Source organism: Notechis scutatus, chromosome 3 (genome assembly GCF_049901735.1).
Source record: "Notechis scutatus isolate UNSWTSFEM ecotype Mainland chromosome 3, rNotScu1.2, whole genome shotgun sequence".
NCBI lineage: Eukaryota > Metazoa > Chordata > Lepidosauria > Squamata > Elapidae > Notechis > Notechis scutatus.
Window position 1 is genome coordinate 164,364,391 of NC_142011.1, and position 25,171 is coordinate 164,389,561.

General features: G+C 38.9%; 1 protein-coding gene and 1 long non-coding RNA gene across 2 annotated transcripts in view; one reads left to right on the forward strand and one right to left on the reverse strand.

Moving 5' to 3' along the window:
• CHST9 (carbohydrate sulfotransferase 9) overlaps positions 1 to 654 on the reverse strand; it is a 56,877-nt gene extending 56,223 nt beyond the window's left edge. Inside the window, exon 1 of the mRNA XM_026670283.2 lies at positions 224 to 654. The gene's annotated coding sequence lies outside the window, so the exon portion shown is untranslated. The remainder of the gene's footprint in view (positions 1 to 223) is intronic.
• LOC148131453 (uncharacterized) overlaps positions 1 to 25,171 on the forward strand; it is a 213,973-nt gene that overhangs the window by 64,916 nt on the left and 123,886 nt on the right. The gene's annotated exons all lie outside the window — the stretch shown is intronic.

Here is a 25,171-nt window from a genome sequence, read left to right on the forward strand (position 1 = left end):
GAAAACAGCAATACAATAGTGTCAAGGCACCTGAGGAAAGTTTGCTCAATAACAACGAACTCGACTTTTCTTAATATTCAAACTTTCACAGCGAAAAAGAGAATTTATTTAACGGGTTTCCAACATTTAAAACGCTTTGCTGACGTTGCTTGAGCAACTCGGGTAACCCTATAAAGTTCTTGGCAAGCGATGTTGGCCAAACCCAAGCAGCCACCAGGTTTACCTCATCCCAGGAGCAGTTCAGCAGGCACTTGGACCGGCGACCAAGCGCCGGGTATCACACGCACCCGTCCTAGTAGGCGCCCCGCGTTTCCTTCGCAGGGGGAGCGCGGCGGAGATTCCCACCTCCAGATCAGGAAGGAGGCTGCTGCTTGCGGAGCGCTTGCCTCCCGCGGCGAAATGACACGGGGTGGAACTCCCCAGCCTGCCTGCTGCGGCGCGGAGCCCCGCCTCGCGAACTTCTCGACCAACCCGCCAGCCAAGCAATCCCGGCCCTTTTCCTTTCCCCGAAGTGGTGATGGGTTGCCCCGCCCGCTCTGCAAGCTGCTGCCTTCGGGAGTCTCCGGCCGGCTTGCGAGAAGCGCTGAGTTCTCCGCGCAAAAAAAAAAAAAAGTTCTCCGCATCGCACCCTGGCCTGACCCACCCTCATCTCCTTAAAAAGAAAAAGAAAAAAGAAAGGACTGGCGGAGAAATAGCGTAAGCGTGGAAATAGCGTTAAGTTTGCAGCCTGGAGAAAAGAAATTGTGCAGGGCACAATTGCCTTACCTGCCTGGTCAGTTGAAAGGATCTACGGAGTTAATGCAAGACCAGCTTTGGGTGCCTCCACTACATTCAGACCTTAGATTATCCTTGCAGGTGGATCAGCTGGACTCCGTTCTAGGAAATCCTGTAGTTCTTTGCATTGGCAAAATGTGGAGGAAATAGGGCAGTAAAATTGAAACCCTCTGCTCCTGTCTGCTAATCCATAGCTATATTAACTATTGAGTAGACCTTCTACCCTCTACCCTCCCAAAATCCCTTTGCCTGCTCTGCCCAAGGATTAATCTGTGGGTGGACCTGTAGCCTCAAAACTGTGTCACCCTGACACACTTATAAGAAGTACCGGTAGATGTAAAGGCGGGTAACTTTTGTGCCTTTGCTCCTCCACTGCTTGTTTGCCCTGACCCAGTGCAGCTGCTGGAGCTGTGACCACTGGCCCTGTTTTCTCCCCGTGTATCCAGATATGGTTCTAGATATGTTGCTAGACATATAAGACAGACCTCTAAGAGTCATGAGAAGCAAGAAGAACCTGAGGACAGGCTGTGAGTCTCAGACTTCATCTTCCAGCTATCATCCTTTGGTGTATGCAGTACCAGCCTTGTTGCAGAAGAAGTGAAAACATGGAAAGCAGGAGAGTTAAGCATGGCTTTGTCGTCTTTGTTGTTGATGTAGTTAGAAATATGCCAATTAGAAATCTGCCAGTTAGTGCATGATGATTACAGTTAGGTTTTCAAACTCTTTTGCATAATCAAGGTGGCTAGACTCTTACACAGAACAAAACCCTCAGGTAATATGGTTGATTTAGGGAGCCAAGATGGGGCAGTGGTTAGAATGCAGTACTGCAAGCTACTTCTGCTAACTGCCAATTGCCAGCAGTTGGGTAGTTCAATTCTCACAAACAGTCAAGGTTAACTCAGCCTACCATCAGTCAGTAACATGAGGACAGTAAAATGAGGACCCAGATTGTTGTAGGCAACATGCTGACTCTGTAAACCGCTTAGAGAGGGTTGTAAAGCACTGTGAAGTGGTATATAAGTCTAAGTGTTATTGCTATTTATAGTAAATTTACCATGTTGTATGGACCCATATATTCAATACTGAGTTGTGGTTTATTCAGTAGATTCAATTCAGTTCAATTCAAGCCAACCATGGCATAGTGCAAAATGAGAATCAAAAAATTAACTGTCAACAACAGACCATCTATCTTGCTTAACATCCGGTCTGATGACGGCTTGAGGCAAACATAAAGCTTTGTTCACAATTTGCTGGATTTTAATTAATTATAATAAAGATATTGGTTTTTTTTTGTCTGTTTTGGAATTATCATTCAGTAAAGCTTGGTGTTTCTTTCTTTGAATAAAGCCAAATATATCCATTTTAAATGTGAGTATCTTTTTTTTAAGGTAGGATCATTCTTAAAAAAGAAAAAAAAAGAAATGCACATCAACAGCAACATTAAATGAAGTATTTAGATGGTTGTCTCAAACTTTATATTGCTATTTTTCAGAGAGGGATCTTGTTTCTGTATCAGTCACCTAGAAGGATACCTAAGTGACTGATACTGCATCTTCTGTCCAGTTTCCTGTTGCAAGTGTGACCTTTTTATGGCAAGTCTGTCTAGGATTACAAAGCTTTACAGCAGTTTCCCATGCATGTTTACTTTTATTCTGAAGTCTTCCGTTGGGATGAAAAGTGAACATGAATGTACAATTATTCTCATAAAATTATAATTATATGTTTGCCTTCTTGCTACTTGTAAAGTACATCCTGTTTTAGCTAATTCCATGTTTACTTTGCTTTCATGACTAAGGTCAATCAGCAATCAAACATATAGTAGAACCATAACAATAGTTATCTTCTAGGGTAGTAAGATTTCTCATATGAGATCAGTTAATTCAGTAGGCATTATTTGTCTAGAGTTCCCAAACTCTAGGGAAGCGGGGGGAGGGGATGACATATTTTGAGGGCAGGAAGTGGTCTGAGGATGAGGGGTGTTTTTTTTTTAAGAAAAAAAATAGTGCAAAAACTATATTAATTTCCAGATGAAGATCTAGCATAGAAGGAAGATTAGAGAGTATGACAGTAAAATAAAGGCTGGCTATGTTTTGGGAAAATCAATGGCGAATTGCCTTTTAAATATACCCCAAAATTCTATTTGGGTAGAGAAGCGTGAGTATTTCTTTTATAGATATCAGAACTTCAGATTTGATTGAAAGCAACTTTTCTTCAAAGTTTCAGAACTTGAGAATTTATGGACACGCACTCTTCCAGTGAGATGCCTGCTCTTCCACAGACACCAGGCCCATGGGCCAAATCTGGCCTGTGGGGTACTTAGATCTGGCCCATGGGGCCACCTTATACACATCGAAGGACCGGCTCATGGTGCTTCTGTCAGCGAAAATGGAGCTCAGGAGTCCGTGCATGTCCCCCTGAGCTCCATCTTACAACCCTCTGCCTACAAAAATAGAGCTTGGGAATGCTGCGCAACCCCCCACCCCGAACTCCGTTTTCAGCTGCAATGGCCTCCTGCGAGAGAAAACAGAGCTGGTGAGGGCTCTTGGGCCATCACAGGTGCCCCGACACAAGTGACATTGAGCTGGCCATGCCCCCCTGGCCATGCCCCCCCCAAGCCCCCCACAAGGTCAAACACAACCCTGATGCGGCCCTCAATGAAATCAAGTTTGACACCCTGACATACCGTATATACTCGAGTATAAGTCGACCGAATATAAGCCGAGGCACCTAATTTTACACAAAAAAACTGGGAAAACTTATTGACTCGAGTATAAGCCGAGGGTGGGAAATGCAGCAGCTACTGGTAAATTTCAAAAATAAAAATAATTAATTTGGGAAGCGATCTCACTATCATGAAAGGTTTAATTGATTCACTAACCCAAAAGAAGAAGAAGATGATGACAGCGGGAGCGGGAGTCACTCTCTTCCCCTCCCTCAAAGGCCCCCTGAGTCAGGAGTCACTACACGCCGGCGGCCCCAGTCCCGCCGCCTCGGGAAGGAAAGGGAAAGCGCTTTTTACCTTTCCCTTCCCGGCTGGGGCTGTTGGGAGTCGCTGCCGCCCGGAGGCGCGACTCCACACCATTTTTTTTCAGAGGGAATCTGACTCGAGTATAAGCCGAGGGGATTTTTCAGCACAAAAATGGGCTGAAAAACTAGGCTTATACTCAGTATATACAGTACACTGTCTGCTGGCCCAATTTATCAATGGTTTCATGCAGAAAAATAAAAGGGAAAGAGTTCACTGAAAAATGCAAGTGAGTTTACATTTTATTTTGTTCTCTGTTATTAATTTTGATTCACAATTTTGAGTAGTTTCTTTTTACATCTATGAAATATATTCAGAAAAATAACATTCAGGGAGGAAAATGTTAATTTCTGTCATGGAAGTCAGTTTGCTTGGAAACTAATACTAAGTGCATTATTTGGCAATAAAAAGACTTTATATGTATATTATTGGATACAGCAGGTCAAATTAGTTTCATATTGCTTTTTATAAATGAGAGGAAAAAATTGAATGTGGCATTTTTTTTAAGCACAGAAAGGGCTGCTGTAACCTGACAGATGTTAGATTATAACTTCCATCACTTCTAAGTATTGTCTCTGCTTACTGGGATTGTTGCAGTGAAGATTTTTCTTCATTTTTTAAATGTTATTTTCCTGATTTAGACCAACTGGGCTCTAAAGCTGCTTTTGACATTTCCATTATCCAAATAGCTGAGGAGGGGGGGAGATAAAGGAAAAAATAAATGGAGGGGAAAGAGGGGTTGAGGTGTAAAACGTCTCCCTGAAATGTGGTTATAAGAAACACATTAAAATCTATGAAAAGCCTGATCATGGCTTTTCTCCATTCAGGGGTTTGATTAAACAAGAAGCAGGTTATTCACTTTTGGCTTAACCTGGTCTATAATTCCAGTCACTTTGTTTCATAAACTACGATTCTTGTCTTAGTGCTGTTAAACAGTGGCTCAGCTTGTCTACTTTGAGATGCAAATATTCGGCTAAGGATCCTAATAGAAAGAAAACTCTGACAATAAAAATTGTCATTCCCATATGTAGTACATTTGTTATAAGTAGAAACAAGCCTTAAATACTGTACTTAGTTGCTACAAGGTCATGATTCAAATAGGAATTAGCATCACATATTTTCCTTCAAATAGGAATTAGCATTGTATATATGACTCGTGTGTGTGTGTGTGTGTGTGTATATGTATAGTTAACCAACATAATTTCTTGTTTTTCCAAATGCGGGACCAATCTGCGTCTCATTTTTAAAAAATCTTGAATTGAATTTAATTAAATATAGTTCTTGTTCTAGTCAACAAGGTTGACTCAGCCTTCCATCCTTCCGAGGTGGGTAAAATGAGGATCCAGAGTGTTGGGTGCAATATAATGTCTCTTAGACAGGGCTGTAAAGTCTTGTGAAACAGTATATAAGTCTAAATGCTATTGCTATTATTCTTTTGAGTGTAGCCTCTATTTTCCCCCATTCAGTGGTTCTTGATATGATGAATATTATATTACACAAGTTCTAAAGAATTTGAAATTATGAGTAAGACTTCCATAAGTCCTGCTGGAATTTTCTGTGCCAAATATAAGCCAGAAGGAAAGATGTGATCCATTAGCTGGTTAAAAAACTGGTTTTTCTTTCATCCTGCCTAGTATACTGTATAGATAAGAGACATCAAGGAGATAACATGGTATGAAAAGGTCACTTGTTATGAGTTGCTACCGGTAATTGATGGATGGAAGCTGTTAATTCATCTCAAGCCAAAAGCATAAGGAACTTAAATCAAAGGGAATGAAGAGGTGCTAAATAGTCATCAAATTTACTATTATTCCAAGCTGGTTTTGGAAACACAGTTTGACAGTTTTTCTTGTCATTTTGTCCACTGATCTGGACGGAAGAACCTCCTGTGTCCAGATAAATTACACTCTTTTTGCTCTAACTACCCTTAGCTATATGGCCATACTGTTCACTTAAAAATCTGTTTTTCTAAGAGATGCTTGATTTCTGACAATCAGCCTTTTACTCTGGCAGACACTGAAAGAGCTACAGCAGGAATTCTGTTATATGACACAATAGGGAATAAGTACTCCTCCTTCAATATTTCCTAAGGATAGGTAGGTGTGATATAGGAAATTAATGGGAGACTGTCAATGCTGTTTCCTCAAAGAAGACATATGCCTTTCATAAGCACCTGATGGGGACTTTATCCTTCAAGGCTTTGGCTGATGCTATAAAAAGTCATTGCAAGAACAAGTGGGGAAGAAACAATAACAACAACAATAAGACAGACTCTATTTTTGTCACAGCACAGTTTGTAAGACAGAGTCATGCTGTTAGTGTAAAAAACACATCACTTGGGAAAATTGTTCCAATATTTTTGCATAAGTTATAAAAATTGACTGGTCCTATTAGCATGAAATGCTGTTATATGCATTGAAATAAAATGTACATTTAACTATATCTTGTCAGCTGTAAGGAATTGATAAAACTTTGGACCATTTGTTTTATTTTCTAGATCCAGTAATATCACACAGAAATAGTTAATAGAATTTATAGAAAATTCTCATTTGAGTTTCCTTTTATATTCCTAAGAATATTTAAGCTATGGTCATAAAAGAAAAATATATGTACCTTTTGGGTTCAATTTTTTAATAACAGATAATCAGAGTTGGAAGGGACTTTATAAGTCATCTAGTCCAACCCACTGCCCAAGCAGGAGACCCTACACCATTTCTGACAAATGGCAGTCCAATCCTTCTTGAAAGTCTCAAGTGATGGCGCTCCCACAACTTCTGAGGGCAAGCTGTTCCATTAGTTGCTTGTTCTAACTGTCAGAAAGTTTCTCCTTATTTCCAGGTTAAATCTCTCCTTGTTCAGTTTTCATCCATTATTCCTTGTCTGGCCTGCAGGAGCTTTAGAAAATAGCTTGACCCCTTCCTCTCTGTGGCAGCCCCTCAGATATTGGAAGACTGCTATCATGTCTCATCTGGTGAAAACTGAGTGTTCCAAATAGATCAAGAGCTTTAAGCATTCTGGGCATCATATTTCCAGAAAGATATCGATAGGTTAGAAAAGGTTCAGAGGAAGGTGATAAAAATAATACAGGGGCTTGATGACATACCCTATGGGGACAGGCTGAAAGGAACCTGGGAGGTTTGGTCTCAAGAATAAAAGAGTGAAGGGAGATATGATAATAGGGTTCAGACACCCTACAAAGATGCCTTAAGTAATATGGTCTGGAATTATATTCTATTGCTGTATAAACTAGATTAGAAATGATGAGTTGAAGTTACAGCTTCTGCTATTTTATTTAAATGCAGGCATAAACTTCCTGATGGTAAGATCTGTACAACACTGGAAGGGCCTATCAGTGATTCTCAAATGTTGTTTTCCATCTCTGGAAGTTTTTAAAAAGAATCTGGATAGCCACTTTCATTGGTTTGCTTCCACATTACAGAGTGTTGGAGTAGATACGCTCCAAGCTCCCTTCCAACTCCATCTTCATCACAATTGAAGGAGGAAAGAGAGCATCTGTTTATATTAAAGAATGTTTTCCACATTAAAGTGCATGTTGCTTACATTTTCTTGCTATTTCAGTAGTATAATGTAGGTATCTGGCTATCTAATGGGCACAAGCTTAGTCCTAGAGCTAAACATTCTTTGCAGCTGGAAAAATCAGATCCCTTCCCCCTTTAATCCAGCTATGACCAATCTGCATTATGGGATATAGCACTCTTATGAAATATTTGCCTGGAGGCTGACCTGTTTTTTTATTAAATCATCTGAAATGTAGTTGTGCCAGTTTAAAGAAGAATAATACTTGTACCTTTGCTTTTGGAATACAGTACCATGGATGCGGAAGGCTGTGATGCAATCACATAGAAAACAACAAAGTACTAATTGATTATTATGGGATAAAGTTCACACAATTAACCCACAGCACACCATGTATGTAAATATTGAATTTTTTTATATAAAAAAAGAACAATTACAATGGAACAATTATACTGTTCAAATGCTAGGTCAGCTATGAGGCCCCTAAATGACTCTGGACTTGTTACATAGGCCATCAGTGTAATTTACCTAACAGGATTGTTGTGAAAGTAAACTTGTGTTTGTGTGTGTTTTAATTCATTTTTGATATAATATTTCGTTAGACCCACCTGTGTTTAAAATAAAGTGCATTCTCTGTGGTATTGTTCATTTTGAGGTTGTTCCCATAAAATAAATATAAATATGAAAAAGTATAACATATTATAACTTTCAGCTTATATTCAGTCTTAAAACAGGATTGTTGAGGTAACATAATTAAAACTAGTCTTAATTTTATCAACTCTTTCTTCTCTAGATACTAGGCTCTGTGCTCTGTTTTTAATTATTCAAAGGTTTTCCAGAGGAGAACAGTAATGGGGGGAAAAAACTTCCTTTGAAAACATGAAATCAGTCAGAAACTAATCTCTCTGAATCCTCATTGCTTGGAATTCACAAGTCCTTTGGAAGTTAAGAAAAATATAAACAGAGATTAAGTGGAAAATGACACACTAGAGATAAAGTTAAATTAGTATTATCCGAATCTTCCTGCAAGCAGTGTAAAAATCACCTATTTTTATCCCTTCAGCAATTCTGTGATAGAATAATTTGAGAGATACAGTGAGAGTATCCCAAGCTTCAATCTAAGTAAGGACTTAAGCTGCAATACCTCACAAAATTAATACTAAAAGTTGTGTTTTTCTCCAATCTTTTACAATATTTTGGTACATCTTTGATCAACTTAATTTTCCCATTCCTATTCTTAACATGTAGTAGTTTATTTTATCTTCCAATTGTATTTGTGCAACTTTTTAAAGTGTTTTCATCTTTGAATTATATTGCCCAATATCTGTAGAACAATTTTTTAATGCGAAAAGTAGTAAGGAAGCATTTGGTAAGTAAGATGCTTGGCTGTTGGGTACCAGTTGCTTTATTTACAGAGAAAAATACAACGTAATTGAGAATCTTTCACTATATAACAACCCTGAAATTGTACAAATGATTCCACACAGTGACCATCTGGATCTGCTTCTTCAAACTACAAAACAAGTAACCATTTGAATGTTGAGTACAGTTTCTACAATCCGATCTTGGAATGGTGCAGCCCTTGTATGGCTTTATGAACTAGACCTCCATAGAAGGCGATAAAAAAAATTAAAATGGTACTCACATCCATGCAATCAAGGCCACACTCTTAAATGCCCACACAGGAGTTTTTAATTTTACTGTCACCATTTGGGTTTTTTCTTCCTGCCTTGCAGATGCCTAGATCATGAGTAATATGCATGGCTTCATATTTTCTAGTGTTTTATTGGAAAGGTGATCAACAATCATCTTGCCTCAGTCCAGAGTTGGTATTCAGCAGGTTCTGACCAGTTCTGGGAACCAGTAGCAGAAATTTTGAGTAGTTCAGAGTCTCTGACTGGAGATTTTACAATATCCTTCCCCTGCCATGCCCACCAAGCCACGCCCACAGAACCGGTAGTAAAAAAATTTGAATCCCACCACTGCCTCAGTCCCTATAAATTATTACTGATTTAGTGAGGTCTACAATCAGTTATGGGTGTGGTGGCTCAGTGGCTAAGACGCTCAGTGGCTAAGTCTCTGAGCTTGTTGATCAGAAAGGTTGGTAGTTTGGCGGTTTGAATCCCTAGCACCGCGTAACTGAGTGAGCTCCCGTTACTTGTCCCAGCTTCTGCCAACCTAGCAGTTTGAAAGCATGTAAAAATGCAAGTAGAAAAATAGGGACCACTTTGGTGGGAAAGTAACAGCGTTCCATATGCCTTCAGCATTTAGTCATGCCAGCCACATGACCACAGAGATGTCTTTGGACAGCGTTGGCTCTTCGGTTTTGTAATGGAGATGAGCACCACCCCCTAGAGCCAGAAATGACTAGCGTGCATGTCCAAGGGAACGTTTACCTTACATTTACAATCAGTTGCTTTTTTTTACATCAACTGCTTGATAAAACTAGAAGCAAAAAAAAAAAGGAGGATAGCATGCACAGCAGGAGAAAAAGGGAGGGTTGGACAAAAAATGACCAATTCTGGTGAATCTAATAATGTTTTGAGAAGATGATGGACCCTCTGCTGTCTCAACATTACTATACATTCATAATCAAATTGATCCACCTACACATCACCTTTCAGGAGACTTTAAAAAACCAGGAGGGGCATGGATCTAAAACACTAGTGGTTGAACTTATACCATCAAAAACCCTGACTATTTTCTCAGGATTAACAAGGTCAGGGTTAAACTTCTCCAAGATAATAGACTCCATTTCCTAGTAGACTTGCCTCAATCAGCTCTATAGGGCCTTCATAGATGAATTCTGATTTGGAATGGATTTGATTGATTTTATCCAATAGATCCTGAGAACAATTATCACAGTGGCCTTACAGGGACTTTATTGCTACTGGGTTACCCAAAATCTGGCTACCTTAAATAACATTGCTGACTAGCAATCTTCAGAATCAATGGGTGGGGAAATACTCAAGAGCTGATGGGAATTTCCAAGGGATGACTGTTTTTGTTAATAATATTTTTCATAGCACAGTTAGGTAAAGTGGTATTTATTACATTATTTTCTTATTACAGTTATATGTAACCGTAAGCCGCCCAGAGTTACCCTATGGTAAAATGGATGGACAATAAACTTCATAAATCAATCAATCAATCAATCAATCAATCAAATGTTTGCAGTTGATGAACAACCTGAAACTTCATGAAGGAACTGATGAGTTGATAGGCCCTGCTTTAAAAGAAGAGAAAAATATAATAATAATTACCAATCATGATTTGTTCTTGGATAATGGATTGTTGTACTAGTCCATGTGGGAAAAATCAAATTTAAAATGAGGAAAGGGAATGGATGTTATGTACAAAACCAGCTAACATGTTTAGTGAAATGTCTCTCTTCTTGATTTTGTCTATAATTAAAAAGAAACAAAGTCCATACGGTATCAAGGAAAAAAGAAACAATGTTAAGAAAATAAACAATGAACTTTTGCTGTACAGTAATAACTTGGCTTTTCACACTGCCAGGAGACTTCAGTTTTTCTTTTTCTTTTCAAGGGTAATATTGTATGTGTAAAATAGAAAATGCTTTGCTTGTACTTGAAAAAGTACTGACTCTTAGACCTTTCATACAGTTTTTTTTTAAACTTAAACTCTGTGTTACAAAGAAACAAAAATTATTTACATATCATATATGTCTAACAAAAAATATTAAATATTATTACTTATATACTGGAAATAACAAAGGCTTGCACTGTCCATAATTTAGCCTAAAGCTTTTACCTTGATAATTGCATTAGGAATATCAGTATGCAATGTTCAAATATTTGGTTATGAACAAATATCTCTTTCAGTGTTTTTTTTTTATTTCTTTATACTTTGCAACCATTTTTTATTTGAATTAATAAGTTATCCCTAAAGAATAACATCTGGGCTTCTAACAAATGTCTAGGGTTTTATACAGATATATATATAAAGGTAATTTTAACAAATCTTCTTTTCTTTTGATCATTCTAGTCCACAAAACAATTCCTTATTCTCTGTTCATAGCAGCTCACTACAAGAAAACGATAAGCATTGTTTTCTTGAGGTTTTCTAATCTTTCATCAGAAAGGATGTTCACCTGCATGTGGTCACAAAATAGAATGTTTCATTCATCCTAGTTCAACTCTTTCAGTATAATAAACAGGAATTAGGAGCCCTATGAGCTCACATCTGGCAGCATATTATGCTTTGAACAGAATATATCCTTTCTCCTGCATAACATTTGTGAAACTGTATTTCAGATTCCCTTCGATTTAAAAACATTCTTGAAACGTGATCTAATAAATCATGAACAACTTACTGTGGAAAGAAAGTTGCAACAAAAAAAAGAGGAAAGGAATCCTTCCTTCCAAAACAGTTTGGCTGTGAAAGCTGAGGAAGGAATAACCCACCACCCCTTTTGTTATTGCTCTTGCTTGGAAGCCGACAGAGAGATTCTGGAAGATGCAAGTTCTTCCTTTGTTTTTAATAAGATATTCTAACAAGCTAGAAGAATTTTGGTTATCTTAACTTTTTCCACCTACCAGCCAGTGGCTAAGTGACAAAAGAGATGGAAAGGAATGAGTGCTGCTTGGGCTATAGGATGCTCATATGATTAGGGGCCTCTGCTTTGGACAGAAAGGAAGAGAGAGAAAAGAATAACTGAGGCTAGGAAAGAAGATGGCCTAAGATAGTGAGGAGTAAGGGAAGCACTGGAGGATCAGGAGGACAAAAAGTGGAGAAGCTACAGGCAGTTCGGTTAAAACAGCTGTTGTGACAGTAAAAGAAGGAATAGAAAATCCACAACATAGCAGAGTTGACTTTTGCCACTGAGACACTCATCCAGTAGACCTGGCCATAAAAGGAAACTGCAGAGAGAGAAATCACATTGACAACAAAATGCTGCCATGAGAAAAGGCTTTGGGGAGAAAGGAAAGACTAAGAGCAAAAAATAATGGACCAGCTGAAGTGAATTCAGCAGCTTTGAAAGAGACAGGCATCCATTTTGCCGAGATTATGTAACTGGTTGTTTCATAGGCAGGTTATTGGGTTTCCAACTCAATACTCGTAAAGGGAGAGAGAGAGAAAAAAAAAGAGAGTGAGAACCAGCTCTCTGCAATTAGGAGAGGAGGATAGAAGTAAGTTTGGGGAGTAGGAGGTAAGAATAAGAGGCATAGAAGTAGAATAGAGTTAGAATAAAGATGTTATTTAAAATATAAAATGTTACTTATGTAAGTTCAGCAATAAAGATATGTTCATATAGATCACACACACACTCTGGGCTTGACTTCTGCTTGTGTTGGCACCATCTAAAAACAAACTAGTGACATTTCTCTAATTTTGCGTCACTTGCTATCATATTTTCTGTGCTTGTTGGCTTGTTTTCAGGTCTTATATCACATAGGTCAGTCTTTTGGAGCAGGAAAATAGGATCCACAAGTTTGACTGGACTATGTTTTGTTGAGATAGGTCAGTCTTTCTCAACTTCAGCAACTTTAAGATATGTGGACTTCAACTCCCAGAATTCACCAGCCAATATGCAGCATAGGCTATAGTAACACAATACTGAAGACATCCCCCACCCTCGCCCCTTGCCTCCCTCTTATACTTCACTGAATGATGGTGGAGCCCATCTGGGCATCTTCCTAACATATTGCTTAAATCATACTTGTAAACAGTTCTGCGCAGTTTCTCCAATGCTATGGCTCTCTACAGTTCTAGCAAGGATTTTCATTTAATACTTCTCCTGGTGACTCCTTATAACCATATTACAAATTGCCTTTTTATATTCCCAGTATGGCAACATTAGTGGACATGAAACAGCTACTTCCCAGCTACATGGTGCTATTTTGATGCTGCTCTTTACAGTCCTCTCACTCATACTTAGATCTGGTCCTGTTCCTTTTTCCACTGGAGTGGTGTTATAAAAGGGATAACTGATTGCAAGAAAAGCTTTTAAGGCATTCACCATTATTTGTTTTCCTAAATTAAATACCTTGGGAAATTATTGTGATGGATTCAACTCCCACACATGATAGAAACTAGTTTATCACAGTGCCTTCTTCTACTTTGCTGATACCACTAGGGATGGAGACTTACATTTAGAAAATGCTGATGTTACTTTCTTAAACAAATACAGTTCCTGGGCTAATGGCAGCGAAAGGCACTTTGTTCTCAAGACAAAGTGGGCAAATGGCAATACAAATAAAAGCTTATATATTCCTGTATGAATTGCCAGAACATCAAGTTGGTTCCTCAAATCACAATTTCATTCACTCATAACTGAAGTTCTGTAGTAGTCATATAACTAGCTTGCAGATGCAGATCAGAAAGGAGGAAGGAAAAGATTGCTGGAGATGATCTACTGATAAGGCTGGAAGAATCATACCAACATGACCATACCCCTCGTGTAATTTTAATGATGAAATCTGATAAATGGTTGCCATTTGGTGAGGAAGAGACTTCATCCTTTCTGAGATGGAAAGGATGAAGATGCAGCACACACCCTTGTTTTCCTTATATACAACACAAAATCCAAAATAAGGTATTAAATTAAGTTTTCTTATCTGCAACCCTATTACTGGCATAAAGTCTGTATAGGTCTCTTAAAATGGTACCCTATGTATTTAAATTCAGAAATAAGTCCCATTGAATTTTAAGTATGTTGAATATTGAAGCCATAGAAGATATTCATAAATTTGTACAGTTAAAAGATAATATGCTTATTTCAATTGATTTGCAACAATTAGGCACTTAGAAAAAAGAGGATTTCTTTGAAAAGCTTCTAAATGCATAAAGCAAATTGATTTTTGTGAAAGTACAAAACAACTTCCCTAACCGTGTGCAATGTACTAATGTTAAGTAATAGTGAGTAATAAAATGTTCTGCAGTCCAAGTTTATAACTTAATAGCATTCATTTAAGAATGCTCCTGGATAATTTGAATTTTCTGCACAGTGAAATCTGAAGCAGCCTGAATGTAAAGTAAGTTATTTTAAAAGGACGTCAATACTTTTGAACTGAAATATTTAAAAGAAATACACCTTACTACCACATCTGTTACTAGTAATGATTTGTTAATAAATTGCCCAGCATTATCATTTGTCTTCTTGATAGCATATATTTCTGTAATAGAAATATTAAATATTGTTCCCTCGAATCTGTAGAATTTATGGAACAATAAGTCCAGGCTAGACTAGAGTAATACTACCATTACTGGAGTCCATGGTATCTTTCTTCATTATATATAGCACCCACTAATATCCATCAGATATCAACATATATTTATAAGCCTCATTTTTTTGCTTATAAATATACATGAATAAGGCAGGATAATTGTGCAACAAAATCTTTATCTATGAACGATTTTAATCAAAATTATCTTAGATTTTGTCCAGATGTTCTGTCTTTCTGGATTGCATTGTTGTGATTCATTCTGTTGTTTTTAAAAACGTAACATAGCATACTCATGGTTAATTTCAGTAAAGTATTTCTTTGTGAGAAAACCTGTCATTTGCAATCAGAACAGGGATAGATATTGATGTAGTGTATATGTACTACCGCACATGTTTGATCTTGCCAACTAGAGCAACTTCTTCTGGGTTGCAAAAATTCTGATAACTATGGATAGCAGCAAACAGATAGGCAAACTCTAATTCAGATTTTTGCAGGCCAGATCTGTCATCCAGGAATCACTGTGTATCTGTTTCTTCCCTTCCATTTCCATACACCAGTAAACTTCTGCACTTGGGCAGAAATTGCACTTCTTTTCCAAATCCTGCTGCCTATTGGACAAGAAAAGATTTAAACATACAGGTAGTCCTCAACTCACAACAATTCATTTAGTGACTGTTTGAAGGCATGGAAAAAAGTGACGTTTTGTCTTTGTGACTTTGACCTTGCACCATTTCACCTTGCATCATGGTCACATGATCAAAATTCCTACACTTGGCAACTGACTCATATTATGACGGTTGTAGTGTCTCGGGGTCCCTTTTGTGCCCTCTGAAAAGCAAAGTCAATGGGGAAGCCAGATTCACTTAACAACGGTGTTACTTAATAACTGCAGAGATTCACTCAACCACTGTGGCAAGAAAGGTCGTAAAATGGGACCAAATTCACTTAACAACTGTTTTGCTTAGCAACAGAAATTTTGGACTCAATTGTGGTCATAATTTGAAGACTACCTGTATTTGATCTCAGCTGGTTAAAGATATTGTCTGAATGCTGTTTCAGATTACCAAAGAAGCGTGCACATTGATGATATTAAGATAACATTTGGAAGCCATTGGTGACTGACTGTGGATCTAACCAATTCTTCATGACCAGTTGATTTTACAGTTACATTTTTCCTTGGGGAATTTATACATAACAAAATATTCCTTTCATTGTTCATACCAACAAGTAACAGTTTTTTTCCAAGAACTTACATTAACCAGATATTAGTGATTTCACCCAGAATTAAAACCATACTCGAGTCATGAATAGGCAATTTCTTTATGGAAATAACCCAGTGACAGCTTCTTAAGAGCATTTAAAATGTCGCTCTATAATATATTGCTTTTTATAATAGAAAATAGTTCTCTGTGCTTTTAAGATAACCTCAGAATATTTTTTTTTCAAAATAGAGCCAAGTGGTTTTAATATGGGAGTCGATGTTTGAAGGGATGCTTCGTCTTGAAGGTTCAAGAAAAGGGCTCCTTTGAAGTGCTCTCATGAAGCACTATGGCATGATGTTTGCAACTGGCAGTAAGTCAATTTGGTTTTGTGCTGACAAACAGAACATGAACACTCACCAACTGCATTTGAGCTGAAGTATGTATTATGCTTCTTTGTCATCTCTGTCCCTGAGTGCAAGTATTAGTGGGTCTTTTTCTGGCAATGGGAACTGCAGTGTATGGTTGTTGATTTGACTGGGAACAAAAGTTGTCCTAGTTTTCATACTAGAATCTAAATCAAGGAACCATCCATACGTGCACCCCCCCTCTCTCTCCATCCTTCCATTCCTCTCCCTCCCTCCCTCTGTGTCTCTGTCTCTCTCTCTCTCTTTCTGTAAATTCCCCCCCTCACTTATGTGAATGATATTTTGGGGGATTGAGGGTTCTGTACAATATCTTGATTGTTCCTGACATGGCAATCTTCTGAATTGAGTGCTCTGATGTTGTTCCTGGGTTCTGTTGGAGCCCCTGTCAGTTTTGGAATGTGATGGAGTGTGTACCTGGAGAAGCAGTGGAGAAGGCAGGGGAATCTTGGCAGCATAGAGCTTTTCAAGGGAGAATGCAATACATTCCAGAGAAAAGTGCAAATTAAGAGACAGCACAGTCCCAAGCTCAATAGGGGAGGCGGCAGGTACAGGAAGAAGAAATTCAGGGTAGCCATGTGCTAGAATCTCTCAAGATATAACTATTAGCCTAGCTTTAGTTATATAACTTTAGTTTGGCAAGATTCTGTCCATTAGGTATAAACAAATAAAGGATCAGACCCAATTGGATTCCATTGGGTTGTCTTTGGGCTTGGGCTTGACAGAGTCCCAACCTGAGTGTTTCTACCACCCCAGGGATCACTTTTCCCTTTACTTTCTACATCCCCTCCAGTTCCTCGTTTAGGCCCTAGTATCTTTATAGCTTCTCATAACACTAGCTGAAAAGTAGTACTCAAATCCTAAAAATAAGCATTTTGTAAGCATACTTAATAAAGTTAACCATAGACATAAACCACAGTGTGCAAAAAAGTAATGAAACTTTAACAGATTCTTGCAGAAAGAAATAAACTAAAGAAATAAATCATTCTGCAGATGTCACTGAAATGATCTAGCTTTATGGAAGGGGATTTATGAGCAAATAATAGTAGAGACAAAAATAGGATTTCCTTTTGTACATTTTTGCATCTTTAAAGCAGGAAGAAATTCAGTAGGACATTATTTTATCTTATTTATATAAAGACATCTTGTTCTCTGGGTAGCTTATAAGATGGAAAGATAAAATATGATTTAAAGTTAAAATATCACAAAACAATTGGAGGATTAAATTTTTCAGCTTATTTTCAGTAGAAGGAGAGAGTGAGAGCAACCGAGTTACAAATATGCAATGCAAAACTACAAACAGTGGCTCAAAAACGTTTGTAAGCTCTGAGATAATGATAAAATGCTGGTGCCCAAATGCTTAAGAAAAGGAAATAGGGAAAAAGTATGCTTACTACAGATATCCATTTTGGTGTAGTAGTTAAGGCAACAGGATAGAAACAACCCGCCCCCACACACCCACACCCCACTACTAAGAAGTCAGAAACCAGGTAAAGGGTGTTTGAGCAGTGGACTCATTTGGGTTCTATTGCTAGCAGAATGAGTTCTATAATGCAGATGTTAATGTTCAGTTATAGCTTTTAGTGGCATTCTACCTGATAACTTAGACAGGCATAGCAAGTTTGGTAAAAGGGCAAGTGTCTAAACAAACATACAGAAAGAGTGATCATAAAAATATATAAAAAGAAAAGAAATAGAATGCGCCATTTCCCACCCTTTTCTATTTCTGGGATGAGGGTGCCCCCTAGTGGCCATGGTAGCACACAGTGCATTTCACGATAATTGTTGCTTATAACATCAGTTATACTTAACAAACGCACAAAAACATTCTTTTACTATTGCAATAACCATTTCAAGCTGCTGTAGATATCAAATGGCACTCAGATGAATCACAAGAAAGATACAGCAGAAAAAAAGTGATTGCTAGATTGTGCTCAGATAATGTCGACTGTGGAAAGTTTCAAGTGCTTCACATCAGAAGATAGTTTGGGGTCCCTTCTAATTTCCTGCATCTTGTTGAAATAATTCTGAGCAATTCTTAAAAATTTGCCAATATAAGGACACTTCAGGAAGGAACAGCTTGAGGAATATCCTGTACATGGCTGAAGGCATCTACCGTATAAGCTTCTCCAGTGGTGGGATTCAAAACTTTTTACTACTATTTCTGTGGGCGTGGCTTGGTGGGCATGGTGTGACTTGATGGGTGTGGCTTGGTGGGCATGGCAGGGGAAGGATACTGCAAAATCTCCATTCCCTCCCCACTCCTGGGGAAGGTTACTGCAAAATCCCATTCCATCCCTACCCCACTAACCTGCTTTACAGCTCTGTTCTTCTGTGCAGGTCAACAAAAGAAGACCCAGCGGATCAGCTGGGACCAGGAGGCAGAGAATAGATGGGGGCAGGGCCAGTCAGAGGTGGTACTTGTTGGTTCTCTGAACTACTCAAAATTTCCGCTACCGGTTCTCCAGAACTGGTCAGAACCTGCTGAATAACACTCTATGCATAGTTGCAATAAAAAAAACAAGATACAATTAGCAATGTTAACATTGTTTGCTTTTTGTTAAAAGTAAAAGTGGGATTGTTATGAAAAACAGCAATGTTAAAGAGATCTTACTTGAACCTTTCTAGATAAGAAAATTTCTTTGTAAAAATCAAATGTAGAATGTTGTAAATTTATTTTATCCTTGCAGCAGCAAGCTAAGAGTTTAAAGAGATGCATTCTGCTATAATACAGATGTGACCATTATAAACCAGAGCACTTGTGCAAAAAAAAAAAAAAAAAAAAATCAGCCACAAAATCAGCACTTAAGAAAGCAAGGCTTTTTACAATTTCTTGACTGCAGTAAAGTCACACACACACACAAAAGTAGAAAAACAAATGCAACCTCAGTGACAAAGTTGCCTGTTTGAAAAAGACAACAAGAAAACTAAAATAAGAGTGAAATAACAGCGGAATCTGAAAAAACCATGACAGAAAATAAAAAAAAGATAAAAGGAATGATATGAATCAGAGAAAGAGAATGCAAAATAGTGCCAAACATTTAAAAAATCAGAATGGAATAATGAAATTTTAGAAACAAGGAAACCAGATGTAAGAGTCTGGAAACAGTACAATTTCTGACTTGATTTGGGAGGAGAGAAAATAAATGTCTCTCAGTCAAGAAAGACTGAAGTACAACATTTTTAGACAGAGGGTGCTATGGTGAATGTCACATTTTTTAGTTGAAAGATGTCTGAATTCAGCACAATCACTCTTCATTTTTCATAGTTGAGATCTGTTGACATTTGCCCACTCGAGTTAATATTTTAGGAAAGAAGGAATGTCCTTCAGTTCAGTGGCCCCCAACCTTTTTTGAACCAGGGACCGGTTTCATGATTATTTATTCTTCCACGGACCGGTACCTGAGTAACGCGAGACTCCACCGCCATCAGGATGGCTCTTCGTTCGAAGCCGCCCCTCCACTCTTCGACAAAACTAAGGCGTGAGCATCCAAACGCCGCTTTCCAACTGAAAACCCGGAAGCAACCGAAAACCCAGAAGCGCCGTCGAAACAAGATGGCGGCGCCCGAGCTTTGCGGCCCGGTAAAAAATGATCCACGGACCAGTCCCGGTTCAGGGACCGGTAGTTGGGGACCCCTGCTTCAGTTCACCAAGGACCAGCCACTTTCCTTTTGTAGGCTGAGTTCTTTGCATATAGAACAAAGTCCCGCAGGAGAGGGACAGACTGCAATAATATTTGGACCTGATTTAAAGGTCTAGAGCCAATTTGGTGTGATGATTCAGGACACCAGGCTAGATTTAGAAACCAAAATATTGTGAGTTCTAGTCCTGCCTTAGGCGCAAAGCCAGGCACTCTCTTTCAACCCTTGGAAGACACAATAGCAAACCACTTCCAAAAGCCTTGCCAAGAAAACTACAGAGGCTAGTCTAGGCTATTGCCAGGAGCCAAAGTTGACTCATATGCATGTACACAGACACACACACAAGCTTAAATGTGCAAAATCTTCTGATACCTCTTTGATCTGTTATTAAGTTCATATAGGAGATAGAGTTTAATCATGCAGATGAGCAGCCCTGCATTTCAATTAAGCTTCAGAAAAGCTAGGACCAAGTGTCACTTTTTTTAGAGCAAGGCCTGTCTATACATAATCCAATAAAATTTACACTGTGTGTTAGTATTGCCAATATCTGTATTGGCCACCCTCAAGACTGTATCTAAAGCTAATGAAGAAAGCAGCCACAAACCATGTGACAATACTAAATAAATATTACATATATTATTAAAAAAAAATCTGAAATATATATTACTAATCTTACTTTACTATGATTATCTCAATGTAGGTACATTGTCTCATCTATCTTTATCTTATTCCTTTTGCTATCTCATCTTTATCTTTATCTTTAAGTAGTATATTAATATAACAGCATAATAAACCGTTTTTTTAATAATATAGACAATAATGAGGGAAGGGAAGCAAAGGAAAGGAAAGGAAAAGGATTGTTACATCAGCTTTTGTTAGAAATGAAATAGGAAGCTGTGCAAGCTGCTGTTATTCTAAACCTAGCAATTAGACAGTCTATTTGAATCTGAAAAGGGCACAGCATGTGCCATGTTCCATATGCATAAATTATTAACTGCAGAACTACATGCAGTATTCATAGCTAAAACCATTACATAAAAGAGGCTACAGAGGGGAAGGCCATTTAAATATGAAGTAATGGCAATCATTTAGCTACAAAACTTTAGCTTAGAGGTAGCTTTCATTAATTAATTCATTATTCCTCTATTCATACCAGATGTTGCTTGACAAACTTGTATGACAAATTCCCAGTGGGCAGAAAACAAGGCTACAATTTAGCTTCTTGTGGTATTAATTAACATTATGAGGCATTGTTAATGATAGTTGACAAAGTTAACATCGAGTGTTCTTTACGCCTGGTAAATTGAGGATGAAAACAGGTCCCAAGAACAATAGATCTGAAATAGCAGTTGTCTTCTGAAATGTATTTGGGCAATCTCAGATATGTTTGTTTGGGCAAAGAATGAAAAACAAACCATGTTTGTTTCTTCACACATACACAATCAGCCCTTGAGATTTCAAACAAAATTGATTTATTCTGAAAGAAGCCTGGAAGCTTCATTAAGATTTGGTGGGCAAAGAAAACAAATGAAGATATCTGCAACAGTAGCATAGACATGGCAAGCAAGGCATTGAAGAGATGTTACAGCCTCTTCTTAAAAAGATGAATTAAATACAGATTCAAGATTTTCATGACCTTATGCTGCATGGGTGTCCTGAGGGGGGAGATAAAAAGTCAAGTCAAGATTGTGATCAAAGCCTTGCCTTATTCATGTCACAAATGCAACATTTTTTTAAAAAACGGTTGGGTCTTTGATTGTATGATTGTGGCTGTCATCTTGACTTTTTGGATATCCCCAAGGACAATATTGTAATGCTGCTTTCTCTAACCTGTGAATTGGATTATTGGCTTGATGATGGACTTGTAATAATCTAATACATTTCTTAGGGTTAGGGTATCCCAGTTTAACAATTCAACAATAACTCTTTTCAAATTAGTTGCAACACTTCTCAGGGAAAATATACTTTTCTTTTTGTCTATATTTAAAACAAATCCTGAAAGGTTACAACTGATTGAATGCCAAACAGTAATAATGTTGGTAGCCAGGCAGATGGTTTTGTCCCTGATTTAACCCTGATGTAATTGCAGAAGTGAATTATAAGCAGCAGGCTTAAGAACATAGTTGATTCTTGGTGGCCACAGTGCTTAGAGTGCAGTACTGCAGGCTAATTCTGCTGACTGTTGGCTGCCTGCAACTTGGCTGTTCAAATTCCACCAAGCTCAAAGTTGACTCAGCCTTTCATCCTGAGGTGGGTAAAATGAGGACCCAAAATTGTTGGAGGAAATATGCTGACTCTGTAAACAGCTTAGAGAGGCCGGCTGTAAAGCACTGTGAAGCCAGAGGTAATGTTCAGCAGGTTCTGACCAGTTCTGGAGAACCGGTAGTGGAAATTTTGAGTAGTTCAGAGAACTGGCAAATACCACCGCTGACTGAAGATTTTACAGTATCCTTCCCTTGCCACGCCCACCAAGCAATGCCCACAGAACCAGTAGTAAAAAAAATTGAATCCCACCATTGTGTGAAGCGGTATATAAGTCCAAGTGCTATTGCTATTGTTTAGTTTAGTTTACTTTATTGTCATTGCACCATGTTCAACAAAATTAAATTGCTATTCTGAAATATGAGATACAACTATTCAGTTGCTTGATATATTTCCTAACTTGGAACAACTCTGGGACAGCTATAAAAAATATCAAAAGTGTTATTTTATTCTTTTTTCACTTCTTAAATATAATGGTGAGAGTATCCACTTGTATGTATTTGTTAGTAAGACAATTTAATTTACTTTTTGATAAATCTAGTTAACCTAATATATATTATCAAAATTGTTTCTGAATAGTAAAAACCCACATATTTTGTTCTAATGACATATCCACACTTACCATTTAAGCTGCACCTGCCCTGTGCTCATGCTGTCTAAATCTAAGCAGGTTTAAGGAAATTCTGTCTGGACTACCTAGGGCAGTATTTTTCAACCTTGCAACTTTAAGATGGACAGATGTCAACTCCCAAAATTCCCCAACCAGCCAAAGTTGAGAAATACTGATCTTGGGATATGCTCCCATTGGACAATTTCTCTGTTGCTGTGCATTCCTACTTTCTGTCCCCACCTTCTTTTTCAGTTTCTTTTAGTGGGTTTCATGGATACGGATACATTTATGTTGGTATATATTTGTATATGTACATAATTATGTACAACTTCTATACACATTTATTTATGTCAACAAAGTTAATTAATTTTATTAATTTGATTTTGATGCTTCCCACCTCCAACCAACTCTGTGAATTGTATATACAAAGATAAGCATTGAAATGTACAGATGTGCAAGCACACCAAACTTTTGTTAAAATGTTCTTATAGTGCTATTACTTAATAATACCGTATTTGCCGGCGTATAAGACGACTGGGCGTATAAGACGAGCCCCCAACATTTCCACTCAAAATATAGTTTTTGTTATATACTCGCAGTATAAGACGACCCCCCACTTGGAGGCATGCTTTTCAAGGCAAAAAGTCGTCTCATACGCCGGCAAATACGGTAAGTTGTAACACTTGGGGTATTCTGGATATAATTCTTGATTGACACCCCAACCCCTTTCCCCCAAACTTACAAAGCCACCAAAATGCTTTAGAGAGGCAGCTTCGCCTTTCTCAGGCTGGCACTCAATTCCTCTCCCTTTCTTTGTGACAGCCCCGCGTGCGTGCCATCGGGACTCCAAGGGTGGGGGATGGACAGCTGCCAACTCTCTCTCTCTCTCTCTCTCTGTGTGTGTGTGTGTGTGGTGTGGAGGGTAATTCGGCTATCTCTGGCCTCCGCCGGTTTTAAAGTCGCTTGGCCGGTTCCCAAGTCGCAGCGCGCGCTGGCCGGGAGACGCGGCGCCGGGTGGAAGCTCGGTGCAGGGAGGCAGATCTTTCTCTCTTAAGCGGGGAGGGGAGGAGGGGACAGAGGAGGGCAGGGCGGGACAGGGGGGGGGGGGGCGCTTCTTCCACGCCCACGGACCTTTCTTCCAAGGGACCCTGAAGCAGCGGGGCCGGGTGGCCTGGCGGGGTCCCATCAGGCTCCTGAGGACCCCCGCCCAAGCCAGCCCTCCCGGTCTTTCAAAGGGGGGCGGGGAGCTGCCGCCCGCCCTGCCCAGGGAGGGCGCCCGTCCCCCCCCCCTTCTCCCCCTCCCGGCCATTGCGGCTCGGGGCGGCGGGCGCGCCCAGCTCTCCACCCACCCACCTCCGTTGGCCTCAAGTCCGAGCCGGGCGGGGGGGGTGGGTGGGTGGGGGGGAGGAGGGAGAGACGGCTGGGCTTGAAGGGGCTGTTGCGGGCCCCCGTCCTCTTCAGACATGCGCGCCCCCCCTTGGGGCTGTTTGGCAAAAAGCGTGTAGATAATAATACATTATTGTCCAATGACAAGCCTTTCATTGTTTTTCTATGTCTTAAAGGTTTTATCCTCAGAAATCAAATACAAATAACCTATGAACACTTTGGGAGAAGTCCTTCAAGTTATTGGGACACCCTCCTCACTGCCAAAATGGTGCATTACCTATTTTCAGTGGTGAGGAGGGTGTCCCAATAACTTGAAGGACTTCACCTACTGTCCCCAAAGTGTTCATAGATTATTTTGTATTTGTTTCATAGGTTATTTTGCATGACCTAAAAAGGGACCCTGGTGGCTCACGTGGTAAGACTTTGGGCCTATGGACTGCTGAAGATGGCAGTTCGGCGGTTTGATTCCTGTGAGTGAATAAACAGGGACAAGAACCAGCATTCAAGCGTCCTGCAGGTAAAAAATAACATAAAAATAATCCTGGCTAGCATATGCCATATGCTAAATAAAAAAATAAACCTATCATCAAAAAATAAACAAAAATACAGAAATCAGGAAAAAGTAAGAGGAGCAATAAAAAAAATTATAGCAACAACCACAACAACCTCAAATGCAAGCTACTCAATGCAAGAAGCCTTGTAAATAAAATACCTAAATTTCTCCTCTTACTAAATATGGCTAAATTTGACATCATATTTGTCTGTGAAACATGGCTCAACACATCTCTCCCTGACTTTATTACCACACTAAGAGACTATCATGTTTACCGATCAGACCGTGAAATCCTTAGAGGAGGTGGTGTTGCTATATTCTATAAAAAGTCCCTATATCTAAAAAACATCCAAATTACCCAGGAGCTCACTCTTCCAGAGACCATCATCTGTGAACTATCCTTAAATATCACATTTCAGTTCTTACTCTGTTACAGAGCCCCTGATTATGACATCGAACATGTAAACAAGCTAAATTCACTACTAACATGGGCAACCTCCTGTCCACATGCTTTTATCTTTCTTGGTGACTTCAATCTACCTTGTATGAACTGGACCCTAAACGAATG